Source organism: Rhagoletis pomonella, unplaced genomic scaffold (genome assembly GCF_013731165.1).
Source record: "Rhagoletis pomonella isolate Grant_MI unplaced genomic scaffold, Rhpom_1.0 Rhpom_scaffold_00006, whole genome shotgun sequence".
In the NCBI taxonomy this organism is placed as follows: domain Eukaryota; kingdom Metazoa; phylum Arthropoda; class Insecta; order Diptera; family Tephritidae; genus Rhagoletis; species Rhagoletis pomonella.
Window position 1 is genome coordinate 76,098,637 of NW_023458560.1, and position 11,396 is coordinate 76,110,032.

Here is an 11,396-nt window from a genome sequence, read left to right on the forward strand (position 1 = left end):
ACAGACACTCAATGTATGTAATTGTTGGTGTTTTACACTCGAAATCTACTTATTTGTATTTTTTTTGTGGCCTCTGCATACTCGTAGATAACTAGCCTTGGTTTAACTGATAAGCAGATGGCATGAATTTCAGTTTGGATTTGTGTTCAAAATTCGCTACCAATTCATTGTTAATTTGTTGGCTATTTGAGCTGATTGAAGTGGTAAAGACACTCGAAAGCAAGTAGTGAAATCCGATGCGACCATATGCGGGAAGAGATAATTGAATCAAGTAAAGGACGTTGACATATTGGCGTAGTTCTACTAGAAAAGACAATGAGTATACAGGCATAGGTATCGAAATTTACTTGCAAGATGAGAATATCAGCCTTAAAGACTTCCGGGACTATTGGCTGCGTCTATCACAGCTTTATGAATCATCGAACCTATTGGCGTCAATTGTATTCGATTGGCTAGAGGAAGAACCCCGTTTCGATGCCCACATTAGCGCAGCATTGAGATGTTAGACGAAGCTGTTTTATAATGCCGGACGCCATCCGGCGGAGTAAAGGCACATTTAAGAAAAAGTCTCGAAAAGCCCGAGGGGAAGCCAGGAAATCCCAAATTACCCAAAAAAAGTTTTGAAACTACCCGAAAAAATACAGAAAACTGCCGAAAATTTCCAAAAGCCCAGAGTAAAAAACAAAAAAGGAGATCTTAAGATTATTCGAAAAGTATTCCGAAAATTTATCAGAACAAATTTGCACAAAGGTCCCGAAATCTTCCCAAAAGTAAGGAGCAAAGCACAAAAGGTTACGAGACCCGAAAAAACTTCAGAGAAGTTTTTTAAAAGCCCATGACAGACCCCAGAAAATCAAGACACCAACTCGAAAAACATTCAGAAAATACTTTAGACATCCCAAAAAGGTCCTAGAAAATGACGAAACCATCCCGAGAAAGTTTTAAAAACCTATAAAACCACGAGTCATTCATTTCGTTTTTTATTATTGGCTAGTAGAATATTTACAAAAACTTAAAAAGTATATACATATATAAAAAAAATTAAAATATATAAAAAATTAAAAAACAAAACAATTTAAATAATATGAAAATACATAAATATAAAAAAGTAAAAATATATGTAAATAATAAAAAAATTAAAATTGATACAAAAAATTATTGCATACTTTCTACTTGGAAAATACTACGTACACATTTTTCACCATCCGGGAACGCGAACGGTTACATGGTTGTTAAGGCGTAGACGTACCTTTAGACTAGAAGCTCCAGTGCGCATGGTTTCCGAATACTGCGCCGAGGAGTTGCATCAACTCTTATAAAGAATTGTTTTTAGTATTTTCAAACCCTGGCAGCGACCCCTAAAATCTATTTTAAACCTTCGAAATTTTCGTTAATACCTTTATTTTGTACGTAGAACGAAGCAAAGGGGCTCATATAAAATTTGGATGTTGACATTTATTAAGGGGCACCCTAATATGCATATAAGCAGTCGGCAGCTATAAGTCTGTTTTTGTAACTAGCAGCCCAGAGCCAGGTAATCATGTAATCATTGACCTTTACTAACGGTAGGCCCAAAAAAGTGCTATTTCGACGGGTTCGGGTTAAGGGGGCATATGAAAAAGTGGTTAGTGTCATAAGGGGAACCTTCTTGGATATGTCGGGGTCAAGTATAGATAAGTACGACTTAAACCTGCTACATGTGCCAGAGTAACGCGGGGCTCTTCAGGCAGCTGAGCTCTTCCTATACAATGGGTGAGGATTGATCTCCGATGATGAAATTAACGGGGCGGGAGTTAGTGAAGATGGTAATGATTAATAAATTAGACTTTTGACATGCCTAGGTGGAAGTTCAGGTTCCAGCAAGTGGTTGGTCGCGTGCTCATCAGAACCTTCTTGCTCCCTTGTTCACGATACATCAGAAGGTTTCCCGTAGCTGTTGGTATACTTGTAGATTCGTGCCCTGCAGCATAGTTAACAACGTTTCGTCGTCTTTTGTATGCTATATCGGCCAATTACCAGAGGCTAAACAAAGTTTCTGACGACTTCGTGTGGGTGAGGGGTCGGCTCCTTGCAGCGAAAAAGCGAGAAAGATTGGAGAGATGGATATAGTATTCGCAATTAAAAGCTTATGAATAGGGGCTTTTAACTGAGCTTTTGTTATGCATACTTCTAGCTCCCACCTGAGAAAAGCTAGAAGAAAAGCTATTTGCATTACCTCACCATTTTCCTCCTCTCTAATCTTGGGTTTATCAAAGTCGGAATGGCCATAAGTATTCGCCAAAACAGAGGTCTAATTCTAGATGAAAATAAAATTATGTAATTCTCAAAAAAAGCTCTTCTTCCGTTACACTTAGTGTACGCGAATGGAGGAACAAATATTTAAAAATGGCTAAATTTTGGTTTTGTTTTACCAAAAAAGTTTAAGGTGAATAAACATATGTACATACATGTAAGTAGGTATGAAGTCATATTAATATGAAGCCACGGTTTCGTCTGGGTAATGCAATATTAAGTAGTCACCATTTTGCGACCTGAAATTACTAGAAGGAGAAGACCACCGAATAAAATGGCATCATAAAAACCAGCTCACCTTACGAGGATAGATACATTTGAATTACACTTGTACCTAAAGTCTCGATGGGAGTGTATTTTGTATACTAATGCTTACATACGTCCATATAACGCATATGATGATTACGACATTAAAATAGCGCCAGCCATTTAACGGCTAGCGAGCAGTGAAGAACATCAAACGACAACAGACGTCGGCGCGTCATCAGGTGTCCTTAGCGTTGTGGAAATGTAACATTCGGCCATAAAATTCAATTTTGCGTCAGCAGAGCATTGAGGGTAAACGTTGATGAAACAATGAAAGTAAAACTTAACGACTATAAAGGGGCTAAGCCGAGATGTACGCACATACATATACATACGAAATGGTTGAAGGGGGTGTGAGTGAAAAATGGGGACAAAAATTATCACGCTGTTAGGCGGGCGGGCAAGTAATAAATGTATGCACGGGGAATGTGTTTAATGTGGAGGTTGCATGGCGCCTGTGTAGTTTGTCGGCCGTTGCGATTTGAGATGATGGGCCATAAGGCGGCGACAGTCATTATGAGCTACTTCGCTTTTGTTGTGATGACCTCTAAGCGTAGAGTTTCTTGCCACTCAATGATGCTGTAAATGATTTAATTCTGGGAGCACTGTGCATATGTAGGCATATTAGGGTGGTCCAAAAAAAAGCATGTGGGAATTTTAGTACTCTTACCCTCGTCCCCCTAGCATTGTTCTATAGCGAAAAAATTATACCCCTGTCTTTTTATTTTAAAATCAAAAAATCTTTAGAGGTCGCTCAAAGCGCTCAAAGTTTTCCAAGTATTTTATATGGGAAAAAAAAGAGTTTTCGTAGAAATGATATAGAATTTTTTAAAATAAATATTTTTCGACTGGAAAAAAACTCAGGTTCCCTTCAGGTGACTTCCAGTAACAACACCCAATTGTTTATTTAACCATTTTGTATACATAACTATTTTTTATAGGACCCCTTTGAACAACCTCTAAATATTTTTTGATTTCAAAATAATAAAAAAGCAGGGTCATGGTGTAATAATAACAAGGTGTTGTCAGTAACTTAACCTCACTTTTTCGGCAGGTCTATTCCGGTTACGCATTTTAAAGTACTAGAAAAGGTACTAATTATTTACTACCTTTAATCCGTTGGTGCATACTATTCAAATTAAATGCAGCAAAATGTATAATTACAGGCTTATAAGCCTTAATATATGTTTGTATCGGCAGCTCCACACAGCTTGGACATATATTGTAACTTAAAAAAAATAAAAGCCGTAAAATAAGGCAATTTCCTATAAGTCGGTAAATGATTTTCTAAATAGATTAAAACACATAAATATCGATAATATAAGCGAATTCCTAATTTAACCATGCAGCCACTCTATTCTAGTGTATCAGTAGTTCATTTGGCTCAATATTATGACAATGCAGCAAAAGTTATTTAATATAAAAAAGCGCCTTTCCATACGATTTTTGTGTACGTTTTTTTCCATTGATAACCACGATATCTTTTATTTTTCTACTTTTTGAGGACAAAAACTATACAAATCCAGCAGCTTTAAATATTAATATTGTTCTGAAAACACCAAGTTCTGTAAAAATCGCGATAAAACGAATTACTAAAATGGAGTATTTTAGATACTATTTCCCAACGAATAGTAGTATAAAAATTGAGATCGGCAGCACTGAAAATAAGCATGCCGATCTTGTCAAAATCACAACAAACACGTTGCTACTGACAACACCTTGTTATTATTCCACCATGAGCAGGGTTACAATATTTTTCGGTATAGAACAATCCGACAAATTACAAACAAACAAAACGGTTAAGTCCATGGTGGAATAATAACAAGGTGTTGTCAGTAGCGACGTGTTTGTTGTAATTTTGACAAGATCGGCATGCTTATTTTCAGTGCTTCCGATCTTAATTTTTATACTAGTATTCGTTGGGAAATAGTATCTAAAATACTCCATTTTAGTATTTCGTTTTATAGCGATTTTTAAAGAACTTGGCGTTTTCAGAACGATATTAATATTTAAAATTGCTGGATTTGTATTATTTTTGTCCTCAAAATATAAAATATAAAAGATATTGTGGTTATCAAATAATACGCACACAAAAATCGTATGGAAAGTCGATTTTTTTATATTAAATATCTTTTGCTGCATTGTCATAATATCGAACCAAATGGACTACTGATACACTAGAATAGAGCGGCAGCACGGTTAGATTACGATTTCGCTTATAATATCGGTATTTATGTGTTTTAATCTATTTAAAAAATCATATACAGTCTTATAGGAAATTTCTTTATTTTACGGCCTTTACTTTTTCATAACTTACAATATATGTCCAAGCTGTGTGGAGCTAACGATACAAACATATATTCAGGCTTATAAGCTTGTAAGTATACATTTTCCTACATTTAATTTGAAATAGTATGCACAAACGGATTAAAAGTAATAAATAATTAGTACCTTTTCTACTACTTTAAAATGCGTGACTGGAATAGACCTGCCGAAAAAGTGAGGTTAAGTTACTGACAACACCTTGTTATTATTACACCATGGGTTAAGTCCATGATACAAAAAAAAAGGTAGTTCCATTTAATGACATTCGTTGTTGTTGCTAACCATTTGACTTTTAATAAAATTATGACATTTCATAAAATTCATGCTACCTGATCACCAGAGATAATATTTTTTTTTTTTGTAAAAGTAAACAAGAATGTATGAAAATGAGTGAAGTTTAGTGAAGTTATTGAACATATATGAAAGGAGGGCTGCATGACTATCCGTCACCTCTCGAATTCAAGTACAGATTTCGATCATACCTTCTAGGTAATTTTTTAACCACTTAAAGAAATTATTGTTGTTGTCATAAAGATTCTAAAATGTATGCATGAACTTTATTAGGGCGAAACGAAACTATTTTGAGCACGGAAACAAATGTTGAGTCTTCAAGTGAAGTAATGTTAAAATTTGAAGAGGAGTTGCTCAGTGAAAATGTTTTCAAACCACTTAACGATATTGAAATATCCGCAGAAGAAGAACTCGAGGTAAACTCCTTACCCTTTCGTTTTTATTTGATTTCAAATTTTTTTAAGTAGCTCGCAGAAGTGCATGAAGCAGAAGATTTTATCAGTCCACTCAAAGATGTGGAATATGATGGACTTGAAAATTTTGCCGGCTACATAATTTCGAAAATGGGGTTGACAAAACTAGGCTTCAGGACGCATGTAGAAAGTGATCAAAATTATACGTATGTTAACTGTTTATCGGAGGGCGGTCTGTACAAGCCTAATTCAAGTTTTTTGCATACATTGGAAATTTTGAATTCAAAATTTGTTGAAATTAATGGTGATTCGCTAACCACAAAGCCAAAATTTTTGCAAAATCTGATGAGAAATTTAAAAGTAAATTTGGACCAAAATATTATAAAAAGATTTTATTTGGGAAGAACATTCTTTAGAATTCGATTTTTAAATCGCAAGATTAAAGAAACGAAAATTGTATATCAAAATAAGAAAATGAAAAAAATAACAACATAATGCACTAATGGTTTTTATTAGAAAATAAAAAGAATAATTACAATGTAACAGTTTATATTTTATATACTTTTAATAAAAGAGGGGCAAACCACGTAAGTAAAAAAATATCAAGTACTGATTGTGAGTTTTGATTTGAAATATTCTCACATTGGTAAAAATATGGGAAAGAAAATACTCCGATGTATTGTTTTAATATTATCAAAGTGGCAAGGCCGTTGATAATACTGACAATTTATGAAACTTCAAAAAACTTTTTTATCCGTCAAAAGTTGTTTATTGAAACTACCTTCTTTTTTGTATCATGGTTAAGTCTACGAAGAGACCTTGGCTATTTTGTTCAAAATCAAAAAAATATATCTTATGCAGTCAGAGAAACGCAAACTTTTTGTTTTCATCCAGCTGTATTTGATCAGCCAATTTTCAACCGAAATAGTGTTGAAGGACACCCTTTTAACATTCCCCGCTTTATCTAAACATTACCCTTCACTCACCCTGCAGCTACTAACAGTGAGCGCCGTTGCTGCGCGGCGGCAGTACGCACCCTTTGCGCTTGATTTACATTGTGTGAGTCATTGCGGCGTGTACTATAGTTTCATTGTTTTGACAGAGGGATATGCCGCGTATGCGTTCCAGGCTTCTCTTGCTGCCAACTATTTACCACCAACCATGGCATCCAAAACTAAGCAATGCAATGCAGGCGCCCAGCCTGCCAGCCAACGTGCCACCGCGCGAGTGAGTGGCATATCGAATGCAAAGCAACGCTGCTCACGATCACGCCAGCAGTGGTACCTTCATGCATACATATTGCCATTTTGGTAATCAACTGTTGACAGCACAAATAAAATTGCATTTAAATGAAGTGCGCTCCAGATGATATGCTCACGGTGATGATTGCTCATTAATGCGACACGCTGACTAGGTTCGGATGGCCTTGCCTGCCATTGAATTGAGGAGCGGCCTGTGTCTTTTCAGCCTTAGCTGCTTGTGTTTTCTTAACCACTTCAGACTTTGTACACAATTTTCCGCATCCGAGTACTTGTTTCCACATATTTTCAGGACTTTTCGAGGTTTCGTCTGTTTTGATTTGCATCTGAAGGCCATCGGTACCGCTGCAAAAGGGTTGTAAAATTGGGAAAATGTTTTTATTTAGCACCTTTTCTCACTTCAGTAGTTTTCGCCTGTCGCTGTTGTTATTTTAGCTGGCTTTTTCGCTTTGTTTGCTACCTTCGGTACATTGTCATTGCGTTCTTGTTTTCGCTTGTAATCTCGATTGTTTTGATTCAATTTGGATTTTCGGTTTATTGTTGACTTTCATTTCATTGCTTTAGTGGAGAGCGCTTTTCGGCTGAATGAATTATGTTGCTGGCGGTGGTGTAAGTGCATAATTATTTATTATTTCAATTAATTCTCTTTTTCATTTGTTGGAAATTAAGTTTTTGTAAACTTTTATGAGAATTTCACATTCCAAAGGAAGACTAGGCAGCAATTTTAAGTTAAAATGGAGGACAAATTTAGAAATCACATCCCTGCAATATACAACTTTCAAGCCGAATTTTTTCCTTTTCTAATAAAGCAAATTTTGCGTTATTGCCGTTTGTGTTATTGCACCCTCCCCGTGGGGATAAACTATTTATAAATACAGTTTAGAAAATTACAATAAAAGAAATATTAAAAAAAAAAAGACTGGGACTAGTACCTTGTATCTCTCGACTAGCTTTTCAGAGCCTTGCTCTGTCGCCAATATGACTGGTTGAGCGCCGCGAGCAAAGCGACATAGTTATTCCTTTCACGGCAAGTTGATTTTTTCTAAGAAGAAATAAAATAGTACTGAAAACTAAGTTTTCCTTGGACTGAGTCAAATCGTTTACTCATATTAAGGCAGCCATGTCTTTGGAGCCATTTCAAGGTAATATTTTCTTAGAATAATATACATTTTCCTTTTTCGTTTGATCTGGTTTCAGCAGAAAATTTTAATATTTTAGAAATTCCGATTTATGAATTCGTTAATTGATAATTCACCTTTCTTAATGATGTGAAACTGTGGACGAGTTCGAGGTAGGGTTACCAGGTTTTGTATGCACGAAATCAGTACGTTAAACATTTTCATGCTAAAAAATCAGTACTTTTCAGTACACTTTTATTCAAAGCAAAATTATTAAAAGTATCAGATAATACTTGTTTTTAACAATATTTTGGTATATAAATGAAATATAGTTCATAAAATATAAAAGTGTTATTCATTTTAACATGAGCGTACACATCACTGTACACAGAAAACAATAAATTATTTGATATTTATGACATTTTTGCATAGCAGTAATGAGTTCATTTCCGTCTTCAGTCTTCAAATAGTCAAAGAACTCTATACATTTAATTTTAAAATTATTTTTAATATGAGTTTTTAATTAGAAGCCGCTTTCTTTCTTTGCGAAGCAAACTTTATACTTAAGATCCTTTCAGTTGCTTCGTTTGAGTGCGATATTTAAAAAAAAAAAACAAAATTACATATTTTCCAAACTGTGTAAAAGTACCACTTATTTAAGGACTTCATCTTTAATTCCTCATGGCTTAAATTAATTTTTTCAACTACGCAAAAACTTTGAAAGACTAAGAATTCGCTATAAAGTGTATGTAACTGTCAGTAAATTGTAAAAATAGAGTTGTAAATTATAGGCAAAAGCCATTCGAATATTCAAATTTGTTGTTATTAAACTGAAACTTATTTTCGAGATACCTAGCAACACTCGACAAAAAAAAAACGTCAGCCTTCTTTTTAAATATTTAAGCTCCGTCATATCGCAACTGGTACGTAACGACCCGGCGATATGCCCATAAAACGATTGATCTTTTTGTTGTATTAATTTCCTGGACATATCAGACATTCTCTGAAACATGTCAACTATAATTAAATTATTTTCTTCTTACTTTTTACAGTACAATTTAAGGAAGTTCCAACGTTATGTAAAAACCTTAAGAAAATCCTAAAGTATTTTGTTTGAATTGAAAATTCAGTACAAATCAGTACAAATTTTGAAAAATCAGGACATTAGCGTACTGATTGAAGAAATGAATAAAATCAGTACAAGAGTTGAAAAATCAGTACTGTACTGATAAAACCAGTACGTCTGGCAACCGTAATTCGAGGTAACGAGATCGGGTACAGGAGAAATTTTGGCTTCAGTCGATTAACTCTTTTATAGCATTAGATCCTCCGCGCACCAATTGCAAACAGAAGAATCTGCTATGCTAATTACTCTAGCCGGCAATGGAACAACTTCCTGACCTCGGACGTGAGATCCATCGCAAAAGACAATGAAGCTCAGCTTAAGCTAGGAAAGAGTCAAAGTATGGAAACATTTTTCCACTCGCTACAAAATAAGCAGATGTGAAACATATTGTAAGAAGAAATAAGAAATATTAAGCAGCTTCCACTGTGAAAACCATGCCACGCCAAAAATCTCCCACTAATAGAGACATTTAATCATCAAACACAATCGGCGACGTGCTGAGTGCTTGACACCCCACAGAGCTTTTGGAACGGGCATACTCTTCATACTTTTGGAGGACTGCCTTCGTTTATATTTTTATTATTCCAAGCGCACGCTGCACGCTCATGCTTATTGTTATGCTGAGACTTAAAAGCGTTTGTTGTACTCGTCCGACCATTGGTCACATTAACTGCTTATAAGAGCAACAAAATAATTCAAGGAATCCAAGCGAAACGCGAAGAACAGAAGATGTAAACGGGCGCATAAACACGCTGAGAATTCGTAAATACTCGAAGAAAGAAGGATTTTTCATTGTTGTACGATTTTGTTGCTGTGTGTGTGTGTGTGTGTGTGTGTGTGTGTGAGCGAATGCGTATAATTTTAAGTACATATGTTTCATTGTTGAAAAAGATGAATTCGCATTCACACTTCAATTACCGTAACGCCAATTTCTGTGTGCGAATGAGTATATTAAATGGATTAAGACCGCGGGAGATGAATGATGGGTCCGTCGCTCGGCAAGGACAATTGAATCAGTGCAGGACATTTAATTCAATTTGGATGGCGTGTCTTTTGTAGAGAAAGAGAGAGAGAGAGAGAGCGAGAGAGGGAGAGGTAACACTGGAGGTGGCTGATGGGTTCCACTTAATGAACGATGACGAATTGTGAAACAGCGTGCAAAATGAATTTATCTTTATTAATGTGTAGGTAGAAGGCTTGCGGCGAAAGGGGGCGCATACGGCCGTTGAGGATAGAATTGAAATTAAATAAATATTTTGAACAAACAAAAGTGATATATGTAACTACTTCAAATTTAAAAGTACTGAAATTGTTTTCATTTGAAGTCCAACCCAAATTCTATGGAAAAGTTTGCCAAATTAATGGAATAATTTTGCGATCTCCTCAATTACAGCGCCCGTCGGTATCATCCCTCTAATTGTCGACCGGCCACTCACTCACTCACTCACGCAGCAGTTGTAAAGCCACAAAAACATAAATCATTCGAGTACCTTTTCATCAACATTTTCATTATTTTCGTTAAAAGTCCACATGTTTGGCACAAAAATGGCACAGTTGGACACCTCTGCACCGCAATTAAAACTCAAACCACTGCTGGTGAAGGCCGCGACGAGAGAGGCGCGTGCCCAGAGTTTTACAATAAATGCACCCATTATTGAGCACCTTTCCCTCTATTCGCTTTCCTCTTTCTGCGTAGCGATGTCCGCGGAGTTTTGATTGAAATCAACAATCAAATGGCAATATTTTGCAAACAATAACATTAAAGTGGAAAAAGTAATCATAAAATTTTTAGTTTCACTTTTGATTAGGGCAATAAATATAAAACTTCAATACACAATACATTCATTCGTTTTATATTCGCTTTCGAGCGCAAAAAATGTCCAAGAGGGGAGGGGAAAAGCGTGAAGCGATGTTAAAAATTGATTATAAAATGCTTCTCGGTCATTAAAGCAAATTATGGACGCAATTGTTTTGAAATTGTAAATTACAGAAAACATTTTATTCCTCCTCAATTGTGGATTTCACGCTGTGATTGAAGAGAAGAAGGCTGTGGTGGTGCTGGCCGTTGGATTGATCGGCGTGTGCCCTAAATGGGACACCTGGGCAGTTAATTGTGCGGTTTGAAGGTAGATTTGTGTAAGGATATAATAAATTGATTTCTAAATTGAAAATAGAACATTTGTGATAAAAAAAAATATACATATATTGTACTAGTATGCGTGTCAAAAAGAAAGAATTCCAAAATTGCACATTTAGTAGTTTTTAC